At 38.6% G+C, this 24,542-nt stretch overlaps 1 protein-coding gene and 1 long non-coding RNA gene across 6 annotated transcripts in view; one reads left to right on the forward strand and one right to left on the reverse strand.

The window, feature by feature from the left end:
- Nucleotides 1-24,542, reverse strand: part of nkain2 (sodium/potassium transporting ATPase interacting 2) — a 108,040-nt gene that overhangs the window by 64,434 nt on the left and 19,064 nt on the right. The gene's annotated exons all lie outside the window — the stretch shown is intronic.
- On the forward strand, nt 1,632-18,506 carry LOC122999731. 5 transcript variants are annotated; one of them, XR_006407813.1, is made up of 8 exons: nt 1,632-4,256; nt 10,260-10,325; nt 10,412-10,485; nt 10,594-10,637; nt 12,951-13,047; nt 13,350-13,483; nt 13,834-13,991; nt 14,101-18,506. It is a non-coding gene; the product is annotated as an uncharacterized LOC122999731 (long non-coding RNA). The 5 variants fall into 5 exon arrangements; XR_006407815.1 differs by lacking the exon at nt 10,260-10,325; XR_006407812.1 differs by lacking the exon at nt 1,632-4,256 and having other exon boundaries at nt 8,323-10,325.

Consider the following 24,542-nt stretch of genomic DNA (forward strand, 5'->3'; position numbering starts at 1 on the left):
CAGGCCAAATAACCAGCATTTTCCAATTAGGCTAAGCATGTTTTCAGTTCAGGGCTAAGTAAGGTAGCCTGATCTCTGCTACTTGGCACACTTGACCTGATTTTCACTCCTGAGCCAAACTAGGTTACCTGTGACTCGCTCATTATGTCTGTGAATCCTTAATTCACCTGTGATTTGTTTAAAGTGTCGCTGGCAAAGCTTCATAGAAACTATTTTATTTGTAGGAAAATAAGGCTGTAAATGCTTACTGAGTCACAACAAGATGAATTCAGAAAACTGTTAAAACACATTATCAAAATAATTCTATTGCATATTCCAACAGATACGTTGCTATGTAAAAGAATATGTGTTTACGTTGCCAGAGTTGCTACTTACAATACTGTTTGTGTGGCCCTCCAAATGCTCTTTCTGTAATGTGATTTATCAGCCACTTCAATCCATCTAGTGTGTGTGTGTGTGTTTGTGTGCATCTGTGCCTGTGTTCGTCTTCCCAAAGCCAACTGGCCACTCCAACTGTCACACTACTTAAAGATATTGCTCTTTAGTCTCCCAAAACAAAAATCCTAGCTTCAGCAATGTCTGGCTGCGCCAAACAAAAGCTCTTAAGAGTATCTCTACTGATTTTTCTGTCTGCACAGACCACGAAAAAGGATGAGTGTGTGTCTGCATGTGTGTAGTTGTGTCTGCACATGTTTGTTTTTCATTAACGTAATGGCGTGACAAAGGAGTCAGCACTTTAGTTTAGTGGCCATTTGGGGGAAAACACTGTGGAAATGTTTTCATGGTAAACTTTCTGATTTAAAATTATTGTAATTATCTTGTAATACTTTTTTCCAAACAATATTTATGGTTCAATTTTTTGACATTATCTTTGGTGCTAGACTTTCACTGCCGTCTTTGCCATAGTGATCACTGTGTCTTCTAACTGCTCAGTTTCCTTTATTAATAATCATAACAAGATTGAATCACTAGCGTGCAATACCACTCAGTGACAGAGTAGGATGTTTATTAAATGAAAATGTCATTAACAGTAAATGTTATGAGTATAAAACATAAGGCTGAGAGTTATAATAAGCTCGGAGGAAATATTGAAGTTCTCCATTAGGCTGTATGTTAGGTTAGTTTTTCCCTTTCTGTATTTACTGAAATTATACCACCAGGCCATATTAAACACATTCAATTACACAAGCTAGCAATCATACTGTGTAAGATGCATTATGAGGAGTCTTCACCACTGAAAATTGAGGTTAATCTCTAAAATGTATAAATTGTACAGGTCTGTTAGTGTTGTGTTGTTCGCAAACGATTTGTTTAAAAGAATTAATCTTTTGGGTGAACAAACTGAACTGAATCACTTCCTGAGTGAGTGATTCAAGCCATTCGTTTGCAGGAGGAAGGGGGTGTGTTCAAGACAGCAAATACACAGCTGATTCAGGTTGCTAACATTTAGCTGCAGTGATTCAACATCATTGGTCTTGAACTGCAATCCAGATATATGACGTTATCTAGATTGATATTATATGCATAGGCTAACATTTAATGTTACTATGCACACACACACACACACACACACTCCATTCATTGTGTGTGTGTGTGTGTGTGTGTGTTGCTGCTAATCTGTATATACAATCATTTTTCCGCTTTAGGCTACCTGAACTTATCACCTCTATGGTGATTGTAACCTTAAGACCAGGCTTACAGACAAGGTACGTAGGTACTTTATTGATCCTGCAGGGAAATTACTTTGCCACAGCAGCAACACACGTACAGTACAACACAACACAATATGTCACAAGTAGTGTATATAGAAACAAGTAGCAATAGAACAAATGAGTAAGTGATTAATGGTAGAGCAAAAAAATGGTGGCAGAACAAAATATATAATGAATGTCAACAAAATCATGAATAGCATTAAAAGATGTGAATTACAGCAATAAATATGAATGACAACTAAATATACATGACAGAATATATGCATGGCGACAAATATATGAATGGCAAACACAAAATGGCAAAAACTGAAAAATAATACCAATCAAGTACAAAATAACTGTTCAAAGTCCTCATGGAGAGCAAAAACAAAAACAAAACAATTTTTAACTTTTACTATATGTATAAATAAAGGCCCACGTAGAACTCTAATGACTGCAAGACTGGTTTTCTTTCAGCCTTTTTTTAATGCAAGATTTAAAGTTTTTAAAAGTAGTGCACTCGCTGATAATAATCTTCCATAACCTGCTCTCCCTGATTGAAAAAGCAGTCTGGCTAAACTTTGCGAACTGAAATTTAATATAACAGTCCCCTCTAGTGGAGGCTCCTGTTGACTTTGTGCCAGTGTTACAGTTTGTTACTAATTGTTTAAATGGAGGCAGGGCAAGACCATTAAACGTCTTGTATAATGAACAGACATTAGACATGAACAAAAAAAAAATTCAAAAGTCAAGAGATTATACTTCTTAACAATACTGCAGTGGTGGTAGAAAGTGAATGTGAGCCCTGAGTGATAGACAGTTGCTGAGTCGCTCGAGACCGCCTCTCTCCGTCTCCCTCCCTCTCATGTCTTGAAGTAAGAAGTAAGAAGTGGTACCACATATTTTATTTAATAATTAGGTGTCGCGAAAATATACGTGCTGTACAGTTTGCAAACGGTATCTTCATCCAACTAAATTCTCAGCTCAAGCTCACTGGCTTGTCCTTCATGAACCATCGTTCTCAGTTCACTGATTAGCAAGATGAGCTGAACGTTTGGCCGTGTCTCAGTTCAGTGAGTGGGACTACGCAGTCGGAGCTCCGGTCAAGCACTGAGCAATTCAGTGAACAAATCTTTTGAACGAATCTTTTTAATGAACTAATTCTAATGATTCAGTACACTGAAAAGAACTGCTTTGCCCATCACTAAAATGTGAGTAAGTATTGCAGTTATTTTTAGCTTAACATAATACTATTGGATATACCAATTAATGCACTGACATAGTTTCTTGTCAAATAAACTCAGCAGTGAATACCTGAAAGGGTTCCCAAATCACTAATGGACCATGTTTGAAAGATGACTGCTCAGCAAAGCAAAGTTAATTCAGTATTGATATCTAATTTTAAGATATGGTGTGTGTGTGATGTGTGTATGTGTGTCTCTGCTTCTGCGCTTGGAAAATTTCAAAGATGTAGGCTAATTTCTTTTCCTGAATATTTGGAGATAAAAAGTCAGATGTACCGCACTGAAGGTGTTGCTGCCGGTCAACTGCAGACCTACATATACATGCTGTGCTGATGGGTGGACTTCCTCTGATGAGCCCCAAACTATTACCAGCATTACTTACTACATAATAAGTCAGTACTTAGGCCTAATTACTAGAATGTTTTTAAATAACTGTGAACAAACTTAGTATCATCAATTTGTTCATGATAATATCAAAGTAACAGCAGTACTCTTGCTTCAACCAGGGCTATAGCCAAGAATTTAAAAATTACTACACTCATATACAGTACCACTCCAAAATTTGGACACACCTTCCCATTCACTTGAATGATAAAGTGCATCCAAACTTTCTACTGGTATCCTGCATGAATGTAAGAATTGATGGATAAGAAGTATTTCTTCTGACTAAAGTGTTATTGTCACGTAAAATAGAAAAGACAGAAGCTACCCTAATTTCAAGCTAGCTTAAATCAAAGTGAATGATTAAACATACAGTACCAGTCAAAGGTTTGAACACATTTTCAAGTGAACGAGAGGTGTGTCCAAACTTTTCAGCGATACTGAATTATATTTAGGGCTGTCAAAGTTAACGCGATAACGCAAATTTGTTTGAACACCATCAATCACAGGCATCAATTGGGGTATGGCAAGTATGGTAGTTGCCATACCTTGGAATCAGTTTTTAAAAAAAAAGAAACAAAAAAACAGAAAACCTAATTTCACTTGTATTGCCTTAAAATTGATAATTTATGCCCAACAAATCTTTCCTGTGTAAATAAAGATAGATGGATTTTTCATAAAACTTAAAAATGTATCTACATCTGAAATACAGCAGCTGCCTAGCTAGGCAGCTAACACAACCGAGCCTACAGCTGCAGCTACTGCTAGACGAACAACAGCAACAGCAGTCCAGGTCGATGACATATCAAGGCTTAAAACTGACTTGCTAACCTCAAGCATTGAGAGAGAGAGAGAGATAGAGAGATAGAGAGGGAGAGCAGGTGGGAGGAATGGAGCTATGATGAAGTTTCACTCAGTTTTACAAGTGTCGCTACTAATGGTGAGTAAATCCAACAGTTGTCGTGCAGGCGTGCTGTGTTTTTGTAGTTGGCTAACATTATGTACTAGCAAGTATTGTTGTGATGATGAGGAGCAGTGTTAAATCATAGATGATTACTGTGTGTAGCTTATGTTGTGTGTGGGTGTCTGGTAGATGGATTTGTATTGTTGTGTTGAGAGAGAGAGAGAGGCGGGTGGAGAGAGACCTACGTAAGTAGAGCCACTAAGTTGCGCAACAAGCTAAATCAGCTGAGGAGAGATAAGAGAAAATGTTCATATTACTGTCAATGTGTACTGTCCAAATATTTGGACAAATTGTATTTTGATGCTTTGGCAACGTTGTCTCTTTCTTTCACTTTCATGCCAATAAAGCCCTTTGAATTGAATTGGACTAAAGAGATAATGGAGATATGTCTTGCTGCTGTGTTCTGAATTTTGCTCATTACTGACTTATGATTGCAAATGATGATAAAACCGCAAAAACAATTAATTTAGACCTGGCTTCTAATTGAGACTGGCCTTTATTTATCAAAACGTGTAGATATACCTGGCCAATAAAGGGGACTTGGCTTTTAAATAATGTTTTAGGTAAATTCATATTTTCCAAATCCCATCATCACTGAGTATTTCTATGACATTGTGTCACATTGCCATACCTTGGCTTGCCATACAACACCCCTGCCATCAATGGAGGTTCTGTTATGATGACCCCTTTATCTCACCTGTAGTTTAGCCCTTTAGCATTAAATTGGAAACTTGTAAGGACCAATGGACAAAGAAAAGGGTATTTTGAATCTAGTCTATCGACAAGACCAAAGTTAACTGTAGTTACTGTCAATGTGAAATGAGTTACCACTGGAGTACATCTAGTCTTAAATACCATTTGCTAACAATGCACACGGCTTATGCTAATGCAGGCAGCCTTGTTAGCCCCGATCCATCCCGTCTGCAGCAAACCACACTTGATAGTGTGCGAGGGAAACCAACGGACAAACCTACAAGCAACAAGCTTTCAACAGCAATAGCTAAACATCTGGCTACAACTTGCAGGACAGTTAACATTGAGAAGGACAAGAGTCTGCGTGAAATAATTCGGATCACATCCAACGACTTAACTTATTAATCACCATTGAGAGCCACCACAGAACAAAAGATAAACAACCTGTATGATGACCAAAGAGCAAAAGTAATTTTCTTTCTTATAGTCCCTTTCCACTGTTCCCTGCTCACTTTAATTGTTTGTTTTATTTTGTATTATCCTGTTTTTATCCCATAGCACAAAGGGATGTTTTTGTGAGCCTTTATTTTTCCCATGTGAGGTTGGACACAATTACATTGTGTGATTTGCTTTTGAAGTGAGGAATCCAGGGAGTGATCTTTAATCAGTACTGAAGTAATGGAAAATTTAGCTGGCCAACGTGCCCATCTGTTGTCTGTTGGGCTTCAGTTTGCCATAAGTTATAATTTGAGCATATTTTTGAAAGGCTAAATGCTGTACCTGTGAGGGTTTCTGACAAGCTTTGTCATTGTTTTGTGTTGTTAATTGATTTCCAACAATAAACACATACATTTGCATAAAGCAAGCATATGTTGTCCACTCCCATGTTGACAAGAGTATTAACGTTTAGCTTTTATGGTAAAATTTGAACATATAAAAAATGTGTGATTAATCTGAGAGTAACTTTGGACAATCATGCTATTAATCGCAATCGTAATATATTGACAGCTCTAATTATATTTCATTTAATTAAAAATGGCATCTGTGGCCATTGTCTGTCAACCACAACAAAAAACACATGGTTACATAATACATACTGGGGCAGAGGCCTACATTTCAAAATGTAAGGAGAAGTAACCACTGATCATCAACAATTTCCTGACAATTTCCTGACATGACAATTTCCTCAGCTGATCTTCACCAAAATTAAAAGTTTCACATAATAAAATTCTTCTAAACCATCCACAACCCCCCCAAAATATAGAACATAGACCTCAATGTTCTCAAAGGTATTCCTCTGGCTTCAACAAACCCACAAATGCAACATACAGTACCAACAATTATTTTAACTGAACTGTAAAGTGGATTATTTCTTTAGATTGAGCATACAGGTGGCTGTTCACAATCTGTGAAGCCCGGCACTAGGACCTGGGGGGTTAGTGACCTGACAGGCACGCTCACTCACACACACAGACATTAGTCAACCGGCGTCTCATCTAGCCCGCTGTGTCCTTTACTCTGCTGAAAAACCGCACTGATACACACACACACCAGTCTCCATTAGCCTGCTGTTTGCCCCGTCACTGACCCTACATCTGAAACTCAATGACAAAGACACAGGAACATGTACACACACACACACACACACACATCATGCATTCATACCGATGCACAGTGGATCCACTTGCTTATTCACACACACGCATACAAACTTCACAATGATTCATTCCTAACAATCACTTTGAGGGTCATAATCTACATTTTTAATACAACTGGTAAAAAGAAGATTGGCAAACTAAAAGGCAAGCTTTTGTAAAAGCACAACCCAATAATTGTGCCATTCTCATTATTCAAGGAGACAGATGTAATAACACACAAGAACAATGCACTATGACTTGAGAAAAAAAAGAATTTGAATGTTTAATTATTGAGCAAAAGTTTCGAATGAATTAAGGTCAAGAACTAGACTGTTTTAGGGGCGTGAACAAATTTTCAGTAAAACTAAACTTCCTGTTAATAGTCAGTTGATGAGTATTGTTTGGAAGTCAGCGGAGCCCTGTCAAGTTTAATTTGATGAACTTTTATGGTTGTTTTCTTGCAACCCAACTGGGCCACGAGCCAAGTTTTCTTTGTTCTTGTGGAAAATAAAGTAAGTAAGTCTCTGCCAGGTTACAAAGGTGTTACAGAGATTTACTGTGTATTTACTACAGAATCAATCTGTTGACACACTAGCCAATTACATCAAGTGTTAAAGCGTCTACACTTCCTCACAGAGTTTTCTGTGATTGGAAGGGGCTACTGCGAATGAGTTTAAAGGAGTAGTTTGAACTTTCGGGCAAATACACGTATTCCTATCAAGAGTAAGATGAAAAGATTGATAGCGCTCTCGTATATGTCTGCTCCATTTGAGGCTGGAGTCGGCATCCATCCAGTTAGCATAGCTTAGCACAAAGACTGGAAACAAGGGGAAACAGCTATCCCAACTCTGTTCCCACTGCTCTGGTACCAAAGTCTGCCTACCAGCACCTTTAAAGCTCACTAACGTGCTATATCTTGTTTATTTAATCTGCACAAAACCCCAAAAAAACACAAATATAGATTTTATATGGGGCTAGGTGATTCATCTATTTTTATTTCCAATTACAATTTTGCTTCCAACAATTATGAAAACAAGTTAATCGATTTAGGACCAGTTTATGACAAGGGGTGGACATTTCTCTTCGTTTGCCATTAAACAATCAGAAACTGCATTTATTACTCTCATCCACTGGCTTTGTTCTCGCTACCGCCGCTCCCTCTCTTCATTCACTCTCCAGCTCGCTTGACTACCGCTGCGCTCTCTCTCTCTCCTGCTCTCAGCTCCGTCAAGCGATATCTTTTTCTCTCACCCTTTTTTAAAAAGGTCAGGAAGCTGACAACAAAGCCTAACTTTACTTTTAATGTTATCAAACGTTAGGAGTTTTCAGTAGTTTATGGTAGTGCACCACATCATAGTTGATCTTATTTATTTTTATATTATTTATTTAAATTATATATATTTCTTTATTATTTATTTTATCTATTTATCTCTTTTTTTACATTTGTATTTGTTTTTCAGTTGAATTGTATTTAAAGTTCAATAAATGCATGACAATTACTCATTTCCAAAGCCAATGAGTAATTGTGTTAAATAATTACAATCTCAATATTGACCAAAATAATCATGATTATGATTTTTGCCATAATCAAGCAGCCCTAATTGTACATGGATTAAACAAATAAGTATAACATGCTAATTAGTGAGCTTTAGAGGTGCTAGCAGGCAGAATATTTTCTGTTTTTTAACCTTTGGACAAAGTCAGGCTAGCTGTTTCCCCTGTTTCTAGTCTTTATGCTAAACTAACCGACTGCTGGTTCCAGCTTCATATTTACCACACAACCATGAGAGTGGTACTGTATCTATTTCCTCATCTAACTCTCTGCAAGAATGCAAATAAGCATTTCCCAGAATATCTAACTATTCCTTTAAGCCTCAGATTTGTAGCATGCATGGTGATAAAAGGAGAGAAAACTTTATAGCATGAAGGCAGCAATGTTATTTTTCTGCTCACTAAAGCTTCCCACCCATCTCCTCCCCTTCCTTTCTCCATCTCACCTGTTTATTCCCTCCTTCTACACCTCAATGTGTCCTTTTCTGTACATCCCTCCTTCCTCTGCCCTTTCCTCCTCCATCCCCCGGTGACCCATCTTTCTACATTGCCCGCTGCTCAAACATCCTCCCTTCCCTCTCTACTCTACCTGCACACCGCATTCCTCCCTTCCTTCCTTCTGTCCTTCTCCATCCCGCCCTCCCCTTCACACCACCTTGTCTCACTGTCCCCATCTGCTGCAGTATTATTTAAATATCCATCCATCCTCTGCTCCTTCCACTTCTTCTCCGGACCTTGTCATCTACATGTTTATTTGTCTTTTCCCTCTTATGTATCCCTCAATCCCTGACTTACTCCTTCCCTCCATCTATCTCTTCTTGCTACATCCTCACTTGTCCTTCACTGCCTCCCTCCCTCCTTTAGTCCCACATTATCACCACTAGCACTCACGTTACCACAGCAACACACACACAAAATCACACATGGACAGACTCCACGTTCACCTTTACACACACATACACACACACACACACACAAACAAGCGCGCAGGCAGACGATCGCCACCATAATCAACCCCGCACATGCAGACTCATACACAAACACCAGTGCTCTCTCTTCCTCTCTCATACACACTTACTCTGATACACACACACGCACACACACTCAGATGTAATCACCGTGAGTGCTGAGAGTGCAGTGCAGAGGTGTGAGACTTCTAAATGCTACTGCCTGCCATCAATCATAAAATCCTTTCTGTGGATTGGACAGCTGACAGTGTCGGCATTACCCATCGTCTCCCTTTATTTCAATCAATCATGTCCTCTGCACTGCAAAAGGCCCACAGATTGCCAAATGATATTGGCTCGCTTTCATCAGACTTAGTGAATGATTATGTTGGATTCAGGGGAGAGACCAGCTTGTTCAGGTAATGTGCTTTTTATGTTTTTCAGTAAAAGTTTTCAAATTTGCTGCCTCTGTCAGACGTGAGCAGTATGACAACTACTCCACACTAGAAGTGCGTCATGATATGATAGAGATTTGGCTACTGTATGTGGTTTTTTAAATGGCATAGAATGGATTCTAAATGTCACACAGCAATGTCATTGATAGGCCAATAACAGCAACAGTTTGGCCTTTGGTTTTAAAAAAAATTGGATGTACAGCAACAATTGTTGCCAGAGGCAGCAATAGAAGTGACATCTTCTGTCACCTCAAAATGAAACATGTCCAGGAGTATGAGGAAAGTTTAAGAATGTGCCAACTCACGTACTTCTACAAAACATGAAAAAGAAAAACCATAACTCAGACATTGTTGCCTGAGTCATTGACTGGTTGCTGTACTTATGAAGAAGGAAGAAATGCCAGGAGGAAGAAAGATATACTCTATACTTAAAAGCTTTAATTTGAATGCTGCTTGCGAAGTTCATTTGGGATTGTGGACTGGAAATATGAATGCAGTCTATGGAGTTCTTACTTTGACTGCTAATGTTTGAGAATTATTGTGCTTAGTTATATCAAGTTTGCCATTCTGTGCAATATATTAAATTAAGAGCACAGCTATATATCTGCTACTTAATAATAAATAAAGATAGCATCAATTGTCTAATTCTTACACCTACCTAGGTTTACAGTTTTTGACAAGCAACCTCTTGCATAGGTGTGAATAATGACTGTCCTCTCACTGTGCCAAAGTTGGACTTCACAATGATTCAGACTGTGATAGGTATGTTTTCCTGGATTAGCATTTCTAAATCAGTCTTTCACGATATTGTAACTTGTGAATATGACCTATTTATCTTTTGAATCAAGGTAGAAGAGTTTCCTATTCAAGGTGTTCAACCACTGGGCAAAGAAACAGAAGAGTCTGGTGTGTTAGAATCCAGGTGAGTTTGCCTTACATCTGTGATCACGATACATTGTTTTGTTGAATATATATATATTTATATATACATATAAATTTCAATTGTATTTGTTTTCTACTCTGGTTGCAGCATGCAAGAGCAGCATGACTCTCTGGATGAGGAGGAGGCCAATGGTTTGAGGAATAATCCATCTTATTTTCTTCTATTGACATGTCATTCCAGTCTATGGTGTTTATGTGTGTGGTTTATGTGCAGTATTGACACAGATGATGACTGGGTGGATGTTGGTCAGAGGTGCTGGATAGAAGAGGCTGGGAAAGGGGTGTGATGTTTTGATGTGTTATGTGTGCGACCCGCCACATAACACATCATCTTAAAAATCACATGTTGTGCATGATGTACAGCAACTTTGCTTGAGTTTGAAGAGTGGTATAAATGTGCACTGCTAGAACGAACACCTCAACACTCAGTTCTATACGCCGACGCTGTTGTGTTACACGTCACGCCTCAGAATCCAGAACACCAGCATGCTGTGTCAAATCACGCATTGGGGGCAGCATTATCCCGACTTTGTTTGGTTCTGTATAAAAATGCCAAACCGGCATAATGACGAGTCTTCTGTATGGCAATATTGAGAACAAATGGTGTAAATTCTCATTTTGGGTATCAGAATGGAACCAATGTACATATTTTGCTTCTTTACACATTACTGGTGCCTCATCTAAAACCTCCCACATTAACCAACTCCATGAAATAAGCATGGATGAAGCCGTGCTTGATGTGGCAACGCCCAATCATCCTGATGAGGACATACGAGTCATTCATGACCAACAAAAAGTTTTCTAGAGGATGACTTAGTTGGGAAAAGTGCCAGCATCACTTGAACAACAATCTGCATAAACTCGCCATGTTCCTGCGGTTACCAGTGCAGATGTACAATTACTCTGACACAGTGACCGGGGCGGCATGCTCTGGTAAACTTCAATTTCAGGTGACCCTGAAACCTCGGGGAACTGGAGTCATATTGGAATGGATAAGATGAGAGTATTTACTCCACCGTGCTCTATGTGTATGTTGCTTGAAACTGTACTAAGAAGCTTTTAATGAAGAAATGAAATACTTGACATGATGCCAGTTGGGGCAAAATAGGAGTGTTTTTATTATAGTCAACTGTTGGAGAGTTGTGTGCTCAGCTCCCTTATATTCTCAATATTCTGCCAGTACCTGTGCAAACAACTCAGGTTGCTGTCACAGTTGTTGGAGCTGAATACACAATTTACATGCATGGAGGAGGGGAGACTGTCTGGGGAAACTGGTTCTGGCCGGTAAAGGTGTGAAGACATATGCATACAAATAGTACAGCTATTGCCGGTGGCGCCAAGCCGTTGAGTCTGGCCATTAGAATGCTAATACCTGAGTGCTTTATGGGGTTAAAGACAAAGAAGATCTAGGTTGGGCAGAACAATAACAAAAACCATGATTTGATGAAATAAAGTCAAAGTTATTCTACAGGCCTGATTTTGCCCCTGTGGATACAGTCTGTGGAAGTGGAATTTGCAACCTCTGTTAAAGTTTGGCATGCAGGGTGAAGACTTCATGCTGACCACAAATATACTGCTGTCAGGGAACAATTATTGCAAAATTGCACCCCTTTTTAAATTTATGAAAATAGGAATGGTGGCTCAATCCACTTTTTTCAAGATACAGGACACATACTGTATTGAACCAGTGGAAAAACTCTGGGAAAGGAACAGAGATGATGTTTTAACCCGTTTGTGCCAAAAGGACCATGTTGTTGTCCGAGGTGACTCATGTTTTATACCTTAGTCAACCATGATTACATTGACATGTCTGTTGTTTGCTATGAAAGTCAAGTACATAATATGGTACCTTTGACTGTAATATTCCAATTTCTCTATTCATTAGGAGATGGCTGAAAGGATTCCCCAGGTATGCTGTTAGTTTGTTTGTGAGTGTGTGAGTTTTATGATGATGCATACATTTCACACACTGACAGCTGTACTCTTCATTCTGCAGGCCACTTTGCACAGTACAGCACATACACAACCATAAAACAAGATTCAAGAGACATTGTGCATATTGTGACTGTTGACAAGCAGGGAACTGACAGAAAATTCCATCGTTATGGAGGAGTGCTTCATTAGGACCATGGATTTACTCCTTCAGGAAATTCCTGTGAAAGAAGTGATCACCGATGCCCACGCACAGATAACTGCATTGCTTTTTTAGGAAAATGGATGCATTATTTGGATTCCCGTGTCTTGGTAGTTGTTTGATTGTACAGGTTATACTGTTTGTTGCAGATCCAGAGTGTGGCAAACATAAGTTTGGCATGGGGTCTCCAACATTCCCTTGACATTTGGCATGCCTCAAAGAATTTGGACAAAAAGCTTTTACAGCTAAGAACCTTTTACAGCAGCACACTGACAGTGCCTGTTACACTCACTGGTTTATCTTGCAATCAGGTCGGCACAGTAAAGGACCAATCTGCAATCATAGCGTGGATCAAACCCACTGTGAACCACTTTTGGTATCGCTGCAACAACCGAGGGACAGTTCAAGGTATGTTGGGAGAAAATGTGTGTAATGTACCAATAAACCAAAACAATATTCGCTGTTTTTTTTTGGTTGGCATTCTGAAATGTAAAGTTTATGTCTATATCCAGGACAGTATATTATGTATATATGTTGATTATATAATGTTCTATTTTTACACATGATGATGATGGTGTCCTACATCATGTCCGCAATCAACACACATGAGCATCTGGTTGCTGTTAGTGTAAGCCAACAGATGACAGTAGCCATGAAAAGCTGTGGATGAAACAAGGTGATTTAAACCTTTATGCCTGGGGTGTTTTCAGTGCTGTGAATGAACTCAGTCATCCTACTCATAATAATATGATGCGATTACAAGTGCAGCAGCTCACCAGGCACTTACTGCCGTCATTCTTGACAAGCACTGGTTGAGGGATGTAAAAAACTTCATCATCTTCAGGTATGCCTGTATAGTCATGCAAATGTTAGTATTTGCCATATTTTTATACATATACGAGCGCTTTGCTCATACGTTTCTTCATTTGATTTGTCAATGTCCTGTAGAACCATTACAAACCAAATATTTCTGAAAAAACTTCCATGTTTCTGTTTTGTGTGCAAAATCTGGTGCTTAGGCCTATCTGTCACATCAGAATTGTTGTTTGATCTAACTTTTCAGTTGCATGTAGAAGTAAGGGAGTGGGCTTGAAATGAAGCCTCATCTGATGCTTCTTCTGTGGTATAATATTGTAGTGAGAAGTATGTCACTGACAGGGCCTTTTTGTTTTTTGTTTATTTTTTTCCAAACAGGACAACTTCAGATTTGGAGAATTTCCAAAATCACATCCTCATGTATGCAGGAAAGCATTTTGCCTACAGCCCACCTTTATACAAAATGCATACTTTGCTTACAGCTGTTGATTACAATCACCACAACCACCACCTCCCTGCACGTAGCTGTGATGGATGTAAGTATTTAGTATAACAGCTGTGTACAACTAAAATAAATCATACAGTTGTTACCTAAACAGTGAAATTGCAAAACGACTGTAATACAAACTGCATTTCCTCTCCAAGGAACAGACTGTAATACAATAAGATATCCAAGAGCTGGAGTATCTACACCTTGAAGGAGACAAAGGACCAAAGCTACATCCCAGACCTGCAGAAGGCCGTTCTTGCCAAGAGGATGAGAAGTGCAACGGGCCTTTACAGAAAACAAAATCTAGGACCTGATCATAGGTGCTTGGGTTTGCTTGCTGCTACACAGCCACCACCCACATCTGAACTTGTCAGGACTAAGGTTTCACCGGGAGAGGGTGGTCCCTGAAGTGGATGCTGAACTTTCCATGCTTTCATAGCTGTATATGTATTTGTAAATAATTCAAGAGCTATAAAAATAAGAATAATAATTGTTTTTATATGTAAATAAATAAACAATGAACCATCAAAAACTCAACATCTGTTGACATTGCACATAAATAGCAAATGTAACAATAAAAAAAAACTATTTACAATTGCAGGCTATAATAAACTGGTTTACATAAGGCGGCGCACCCTGAAGCCAGTGTCTGGCTCTTGGGTCAGGAAATGTATCACAAATTTTCTAAACACAGCAGCTTGGAATTACTTCTCTGTTGTCTTTACCCAGACGGCCATGCTGTCACAGTACAAACTGTCTGTATGCTGCATGCCTGTACTGTCACTGCTCCACTCCATCTGCAAAACCCCCTCATCTAATATATAATACTGCGTATATCCCATATTGTTTATACAGTTTTCAGGGGCCTGGCAGCCTCTCAATATCTGCTGACATGTCCCTGCAGTTTGCAGGTGCAGCAATGTAATGGTGCTCCTTCTGGGACTCTGAGGAACTCTAAAGAACGTCAAAACGTCACACATCAGGCCAGGTAGTCTTGTCATGACCTTTACCAGCAGTAACTCCTTGTGGGGAGCTGTCAGGGAAGAGATTTTTGCCCACAACATAAACTATTTGTTTTATTAAAAACTTAGTTGGGCAAAAAGCTAAATGCATGTGATATGAGATTTTTATGAAGGAGTGCATTTCAGCTGCTCTTCTCTCCTGCAGCCTCCTCTGGTCATCAGAGTCAATCTCTTCTCTGACCCTAACTCCTCTGCCTCTCCCTCTTGTGCTCCCACCTCCCCTCCGCCTACGTCCTCCTCTCCTTTGACCTCTCCCTCCACTCTGTCTTTCTCCTACTTCAGAGGAAGTTGAAGTTGAGGTTGACTCCTGCAAAAAAACCATAGAAAGAAACATTTTAAAAATCCAAACCTCATACACCGTTGGATATGCATAAATTATGCTTTCTGATTGAGCAAACTAATGCAGGGTTGCAAACTGTTCATACTGTCCTAGCATTAGCTGTAGTGATCTGTCTCATGGCTAATGGGAAAAAGACAATCCAACAGCAGTGTACATCCCTGTCAATTTTATTTATGAAAGATTGCGACATAGGCTGTAATCTTATCGCTGTAATCCCTGTCTCGCAGAGTTTGGTAGTTTTTCCAGATGCCAAATGCCATCTAACCTCAGTTCCATCTCAGGCTAGGATGCAAATAAATAAAGTCATCTCACGCCAAAAAGTTTGATCAATCTTTGTCAATCTCATGTCAAATAAGCCTTGAAAGTTTGTAACCTTGCAAACCTATCTCAGCTAGCTTGTAATAAATTACACTATCCAATGTATATTATGTGCAATTTAGCCTATATGTTGGCAACAACATTTTATTCGATTACACACATACTCCACACGCTCAGCAAACAATGTATATGGGCTGAAAAAGCTAGCAGTATTTCAGCAAAACTAAAACGTTGTCATTTTCTGTCTACCTTTTTAGTTATTCTTTTTATTAGGTTAGTGTTCATCTTCCATGTCACAATAAATAAAACTATGCAGAGTCATATTTGTGTAAAATCCTGTAATATTACTCTACCTTGTCAGTCGACATGGTTCTTTGGCTTCTGATGTCGTCTTTGCTGGTTCAAAATCCTGCAGCTTGTCAACAAACGCACGTGTACAGCTGTCAATGGGGGGGGGTTAGGGGTTAGTGGCTAGGGGCACCCGCCCAGTTGCAAAAAATACCAATTCTTGCATAATACAGCAAGCCGTAGATTTGGTTTTAACATTGGTAGGGACATTTTTTGTCATATGACCAATATGCATAGTAGAGTATAAACATGCTGTCTATGTCATACACACACATGCAAACACACATTCTCTAAAACATCTCCTTTATTTCATAAGTATTTGTTAACTTGCCAAAACATGACTTATATCACATGGACTTTTTATGCATTTGAAAAGATATTTTACTGTTTATTTTATTTGTGTACATCTTAAACTAAAATGAATTATGAACTAAAAATAAACTTGACATATGATCAATTTTTGTAATAATGTTACTAGAGAATAAATAAAAATAACTAGAAAGGAATGTGCTACTGTGTTTTAATCAACAAATGAAAATCAATAAACTGTGTAAATATACCCCTGATGCATTTTGAATCTTCCTAATACCACTTTCATGAAAGACTGGAATTATTCAGAGATGTTCACAGCTATATTTCATGTGTAACAAACAATCACAGGTAAGAATAGAAACCATAAACACATTGCAGAATAGAGTATTCTGGCATCACTTGATGGATGTGTACCATTAAAGTGCCAGACCATACAACAAGTACTGTAGACATATAAGCAACACAGCAAACAGAACCCAAAAACAGCATTTCACTTATAGTCAACAGATTAGTAGGCACTGCTTGTGTTGCAGTGCTTGTATTCACTTTGTTAAGCTCTGGGTATTGACATACAACATTGTTCATTTCCCCAGCGAAGAGAACATTCTCTAATTTGTGCAAGACTTGCATATCAGTTCTTTGAACTGGATATCCACAGTATCTAATGCCTTGTAATATTCAACCCTGTAATAATCTTCTGGTGATTCTGGCCTATGCTGAGCTGCTCCACCAGTGTATCTTCTGGGGGTCTGTCTTGGGTGAGGGATTTGAGTCGCCTGAATATCCATGGAGTGGACCATAGATGATGCCTTGTCAAACACTCTTTGAAAATGTTCCTCGTTCCTTTTGCTTTGAAGAATAGAGTTCACATATTCTGCTGCAGCCTGCATGCCTGCAATGGTCTGTGTTTTCTTCTGCAGTGACTTGTTTATGCATTCTAACTCCCCAATTACCTCTGATGCTAGAAATAGGACAGTTTTTCCTTTCTAAAAAACTGACTAGTAGAGCATTTGCCCTGACTCCAGTGTCTGAACCACAACGGGCCATCTCCTCCAAATTCAACAACACACTCATACTGACCAATAACAGCATTAACAGCTTTTTCCCAAACTATCAACCTGGTTGGACACACAGGTTTCAGTGCTCTGTTTTTGTTTTGTCCTGATGTTGCCTGTGCATCAAATACTGCCTTGAATTTTCCTGACTGGTTACTGAGAGTCCCCAGCTAACGAACCCACTGTAAAGAGTCAAAGGAGATGCACTGCAAACATGTTGTGTTATGAAGTTTACACAGTGTGCACCGCAGTGCACATAAACAGCAAAAGGCAGTTTTCTCTTCAACGTTGCCTGTGCTCCTGTGTACTTCCCAGCCGTATTGGCTACATCATCATAGGTTTGACCATGCAATCCAATTGCAATTTCTGCAATCTCTGCTCCAGTTGTTCCAGGTGCCTCATACAATAAAGACTTCTTGGGAAATAAGGTTGTGGTCTATATACCTAAGGAACACTGACATTTGCTCTTTTCCCTCTATATCTTCACTGCCATCAATTATTATTGAATATTGACAGACTGATTGAGACCTGATGCTTGCTGCTCTGCCTCTGACAACATGCATCGCCCAACCAGTTTAAATACTCATTTTGGCACTGAGAGCTGACATAGTCTTGACAATGGAAGAACCGGGAGGAAAGAGTTGGATCATCATTTGCTAGTAACTTTATGAGGTGGAACATATTCCCCTCACTGCCGTCATGCCCCTGAAAAGCAGCACCCTGCCTGGCAAGATACTGTGCAGCAGTCACGATTTTTTCAAGACAGTGCCTTTCCTCTTGTTTTTTTTTTTTGCCCAGGTACTTGATAGCTGTGTATCTATTGGCCTTCCCTCTTGAGGATTGACAGTGACAGCATGATGATGGACTTTACTTTGTTGGTGGCGATCAAAGTTAGCTACAGCATTTTTCCGGTTGTTAAAGCCCTTTGAGGAAAAAGCAAGGTCTGATTTTTTTTTTCAAGAGTACTGCTCTTTATAGCATAAGTACTTTTTTCAAGTTTGGGCTGTAGTGAAGCCAAGGATATTGCTTGTAACAACTTATCTGAAACCTCAAGATCTTATTTGAAAGTCTCTGTACATCGATGTCTTTTGGCTCATCTCCCAAATTGTTCATGCCACTGCAGCTGACCTGATTCTCCCTAGCCTTCGGATCAATCAGGCCCTCACTGTCTGCATGATAGATGTGAAGCAAAACAATAAAACATTTGTTTTGTATCTGCAAATGCATGAAATACATGACAGTATTGTGCTATTGCTTTGGCTCAATTTTCACAACAGAGCTTTAATGTGCAAAAGCTTCAACACAAAATGTTATTCTAATTTTGAACTCAATATCTCATGCAAAATGAAAACAACTGAGTCACAATAACTAATGTATCATGCATTCAGGTTTATCAGAGCATCATTAAATTGTATTGTTTCATTATTGAATACATTGTTAATTGTATTTGCATTTTAAAATTAAGTGGTTTTAAGTGATGCTGTCAACAACAAGTAATTATATTTAACATAGGATATGGAAGAGTCATTCTACAGAATAGCAACACGGAAAAATGTGCAACCTACACAGAAGTGCATATTTAACCCTCATCCTACCAACATATTTAACATACAAGGGCTACCGACTGGGGTCCCTGGGCATCCCAAGAATAAAATAACTGTAAGAAATAATCATCATAGCAAAATCTGAACTTATTTCTTCTCAAAACATTATTAGTTATGTAATTAAAGTCATCTGAAAAAAATATTATTATTATTTTAGGAAAGTTACAGTTAATTTGCATATTGTGTAATATTAAAATATATACTTTTCTTTAAAACAAACTACAGCTTCCCAAGTACAATCTTTCCTCAAAGCCTTCAAAATGACTGACAGAGTGCCCCTGCCCCCCCAATAGTGTGTGATACTTTAAATTAGGACTCATGGCAAACATGAACTCATAGTTCTGCAGAGGCAGAATTGGGTGGTTTTTAACTGTACATACATTGGTATTTTTAAAAAAGCAGTAATTAAAATAGAAACAGAAAACAATGATATGAAGCCATTAGGAACAAACTGATTGACAAAGTCATGAAAAACTGGAATGATAGAATAAAGCACCTGTGAGATATGACAAAAAGTAAACCTCTGGGGTCTGCAGGTTCCCCAGTCGGTGGGATTAAGTTTAAAATGCTGTAGGGTGAGAATTTTCCAGAAAACTTTTCTTTATTAAACAAACCGTATTGATGATGATGATGATGATGATGATGATGTAGTCAGGAGTCTGACTTAACACTAAAATCTAAAACTAAAGTCTTACATTCATACATACTTCAAGGCAAAATGGTGATTGTCACTGTCACTGCATATATATTTTAGTATTCTGCACTTTGTATGCAAAAAACTAATTTTATGTTTAATAAAAAATAAATTTGCTCTTTTTATTACAAGTTGTGCAATCACAAAATAGTGTGATATAATAAATGCACCTCTATGTATGTCCAAGAGCAAATCTTATCACTAAGCCACTGTTAGACTTGATTGTGTTCCCTGCAGGTGATGCAATGATGAGCTGATGTACGAGTTAGACAAAGTAAATCTCCCTTTACTTATAGTATAACACTATTGTCTTTTAATAGAATGTCAAGTTCAAATCTGTTGATTTAGACAACTGAAGAGTTTCATGCTGCTAATACAATGGTATGTTTTGACAGAGCAACAACGAGGCTCAAACATTAACCCGTCTTTAAAACATCTCAAAAACTTTCAGTAGGTAGTGTGTATTTTGTAATCACCTTATGAACTCACGACCAGACATTTCGCTACGGCATCGGAGCATACAATCTATTTAGTTGGGCATCCTGCAGATACTTTAGCATATAAGTAATGTCCCATTCAATAATAACAGATGATCCACTCGTGAAAAGGGAGAGGGGGAGGGATGGCGACGTTACTTTACACATTATGGCCACACAAATATATACTGTCAATCATTAACATCGTTTGCTAAGATATGAATACAGTCTGTTCTTTTGAGCTTAACTTTTTACTTACACTTTAGGTGTTCTTATAAAAGAAGGTCCCTCTCTCTCTGTTTAGCGGACATTTTTGGCTACAGTCTTAAAATGAACAAACTAACACATAACGCTATGCCTAAAATTTGAATACGCAGTCAATTAATAGGTGTAAGTTATGTCCAGCGAAGAGTATATTATACAACGCGGGTTGCCAGATCATCTGGTCAAGTATCCCCCATATCTCGCTCTGTCACTCACTCATAAAATAGTCAGGCATTTGCAGAAAACTCACAGAGACCGTGCAGGTTACCGTTAATTGTTTGAGATCCCTAAAAACTCCTTCACTTACCATCCATACCAAAAGCTATGCCCATAGTAACCCTGTCAGTATTAAAGCCGTGCTACTGGGGCACAGTGTTGCTCTATACACTAGACTATGTACAAACACCCTCCACACACACACACACAAACACAGAACACTGCAACCACAATGTCTCCTCCACTAAAAAACATACTGTGCTTCTATTTTGGTGAGACGTGACTACAGTTTGGCTGATATGCTGATACGGAGCCGGGCTGAAAGCTGAGACTGTATCCGTATCTCGCTTTAGCTGCCATATTCAAAAATACAAGAGTTGCCGGATCTGATTACTGTCTCTGTGTGTGTTTGTGTATGTGTGAGTATGACAGAGGTAAGAGGAAATATAATAGAAGGCGGTGTTTTGTATATGTGTGTCTATGTGAAAGGGAAAGATAAGAGTGGAGCCAAACCAGAGGGCAGGTGTGTAAGGTAATAAGACTAAATCAATTCGTACTGAGAAGGAGGAGGGGAGGAAGAGAGAGAAGAAAAGAGGGCATGAGAGAGGGATGAGAGGTGAAGGAAAAATGATCACAGGTGAAGATGAAAGTGTTACGTTGAGCTCATTCTGCTCTCACACATCACCCAGTATCTTCTCTAGTCCTTAAAGGGATTCAAAACTGAAACAAAAGTCTTCTTCGTTGGTGCCTCAAGGGATCATCAGAGAAGAAGCAGATTCTGTGGCTTCACGTGGCCAGATATCTGAGCAAAGAACAGGAGGACTGCATCTCAGCGTCTGTGTGTACATGCCTGGCGGTGCACGGATATATTTTTGCACTGCACGATGTGTTAATGTGCTCATTTGTGTGTGTGAGAACAAAGACCCAAATCATATATTTATAGATCAAAATAATGGCAGCTTTTGGAGAAGTGACAGAAGACCTTGGCAGGCAGCAGTGAAAATGTGACCCATTGCAGATAAGAAAGCTTCTGTCAAAACAGGCTTTTGTACCGTTATGTTTTCATGATATCAAAAACGCAGAGGCTAACAAGTACCGGGGCTGTAAAATGATGTGCTTAATCTTCTGTTTTGAAAGCACGAATGCACGTCTTGTCAAAATGGAAGCAATCTATTTGCATGATATTCTGGCCTTTTACAAACACAGGGAACAGAAAGAACTGGAAGCAAGACTTTTAGTAGATGTTTACCTGAGTCATGCGTATTTTGTTTGTTAGTTGAGTAAGAACAAGTTTAGAGCTGAAACTGAAATTTGTCAAATAATTAGTTAACTGACAAAAAAATAATCCACTAAATTTGATAACTGATTAATTGTTTAAGTCACTGATCAAGCAAGAAGATTAAGAGTCTACAGCCATGCTAGCAGATCTGGGTAGCAACTGTAAATGCTAATGTCAGCCAACATGCTGATAATGACCATGCTAATATGCAGAGGTTTAGCAGGTATGATGTTTACATGTATTCACTATCTTAGCGTATTAGCATCTGTTTGCTAATTATCTTTAAACACAACATGCAGCTGAAGCGGATGCCCTTAATTCTGAAGGCGTATTTTCATAAACAAAAATAAAATAATTTCACTTAAAGAGCAACTTGCAGGTTGAATTTCTTCCTGGATTTACAGTTTATGTATCATGAAAAATTATCCTGTGAAAAGTTGATGTATGATTTTATTAGTTTAATGAGACATAAAGGCAAAAATTCAGAGGGAAATGTAATCATTTTGGACAGTGCCCTTAAAACAAGCATTTTTTAAAGAACGCATCATATTACATGAGAGACTTTTGTCTGTATGTACACACACAATTTATTTGTTATTATAATTATGGTAGTAGTGTGCACACTTTAGGTGTGAGAGGAGTTGTGTCCAGATGGAACAAACCATTTCTTTAATGCCTGGTGTGTTGGTAGAGGTTTCTATCCTGATGTTTGTAGTTTAGTTCAAGTTTTTTATGTCTATGTCAACAAATTGTCTCTGTTCTGAAACAGGTGCTGGGAGGCTTTGGATGCAGGCATGAAGGAGAGAGGTGGAGGACTAAAAGCTGTGGAGGCCAGCCATCATCAACCACCTGTATTGGACTGCAGCCTCCACTCCTAAAGGAGATTCAGATGTGATGGAGGCCAATTGGCAAAGCGAGGTGAACCATGTTCAGGACATCATCAACATGACATATCTGCATTTCCCTGCTGCGCACATCCACCTCTGGAGGGAGAAGCACTGAACAATGGCTGAATCCAGGTACAGGATACTGTGACATGACCAGAGGACTAATCTTCAGTGGTGCTGGTTGGTGTTTTATCTATACTGGTTCCAATGTGCTCCAGCCATAAAATAATCTGGTGGAGAACGTTTTTAACTATCAATATATGCAATGAATCACTTTTGTTCTTTTGTAAAGACACCTCACCAAAATAGGAATTGGAGTACGTCACACTCTGCAGCTCCATCACGTATGAATAAAAAATATTTGTAAATAAATATTTGAAAATATTTGTTTATGCAGGGTCTATGGGAGCCATTAAACTGGAGAGTGTAGCTACCAGAACAGCATTGGTGAAGGATCTTCAGCTGTTGTCCTCATGACATCAGAGCTTCTCACTGAAGGCGTTTCACTCCCTCATCCTCCACTTTGCATGCCGGCTTCTCCTTCCCTGAGATGTACAGCCTGGAGCTATTGTGTGATCTTTTAAGAGTTAGTGCCACTAAAACTAATGTAGTCTAACAAAGCAACCCTGCCCTCATTGTTGTACAGTACCAGTCAAAAGTTTGGACACACCTTCTCATTCTCTTGAATGAGAAAATGTGTCTAAACTTTTGACTGCAATACTATTCAACAGCACTACAAACTACAGCCTTCAAGATGACCATAAAGTCATAAACAGTTTCAATAAAAACTGAACATTAAACCTTCATGAACGTAGGATTTATTGCAGGGCTGTTGGATGAGACTCCATTAGCTTTGGCTAGGTGTGACTAATAAACTGGAAACTAAGTGTATTGATATATTCCTTTCTGACAATGTCCAAAATGCAGCTTTTAGCCACAGGGTGACAGGATGGCCTCAACACTCTACACAGCACACATTTATTTATATACATATATATATATATATGTACATATATGTAAATATACAGTATCTAGAGATGCACTGATTGCAATTTTCTTGGTTGATTCCAATTTGCAATTTTTTAAAAGTCTGAACTGCCAATTCCGATTTTCTTTCTTTCTAAGACCTATAATTGACAGCATACACAAACATTTTTGTAATTTTTCTTTAGTGGAAAGTTCAATTGTATGTTCATATTAAAAACATTGTTTATTTATTATCAACTTTGTTTATTTATTATCACAGGAGAAGCCACAATACAGTTAGAAATTTCAGACATTTAATATCATTTATTATTTGATTCAGTGTATGTCTTAAATGTCATCTCACTAAATGCGATCTAAATATTTTCCCAGCATATGCGTAACTCCTGATGGAGTCGCTGAGGGAGGGCTTCTCCAGGTCACCAAAGCGTCTCTGAGAGAGCAGCGCTGAGCTGTGCTCCACTGCACCTGGGTCCCTTTCCAGATCCTGCCAGCAGATCTCCAAACATGAGGCAGTTGGCCTCTAACTTGCATGTTGTGGTTATCAGTTTGTAGTTTGACATTATTACAAGTCAGATTAATTCTACAATTCATACTCATATTTACCAAGAGGTTGCATTTCCAGTTTCAGACTGACTCAATTGTTTGTTGCTTATTTATTTATATTTGAAACCTGGTTATATGATTTATATGAAATTTGGAGAGAAAAAATTTTAGGTCATGGGCCAATGATTGAGTGATGTGATATTTTTGAATATGTTCACTATTTACTCATGGTCATTAAATTAATGATGATTG

The sequence above is a fragment of the Thunnus albacares genome, chromosome 16 (assembly GCF_914725855.1).
Source record: "Thunnus albacares chromosome 16, fThuAlb1.1, whole genome shotgun sequence".
NCBI classification, from domain to species: Eukaryota; Metazoa; Chordata; class Actinopteri; order Scombriformes; family Scombridae; genus Thunnus; species Thunnus albacares.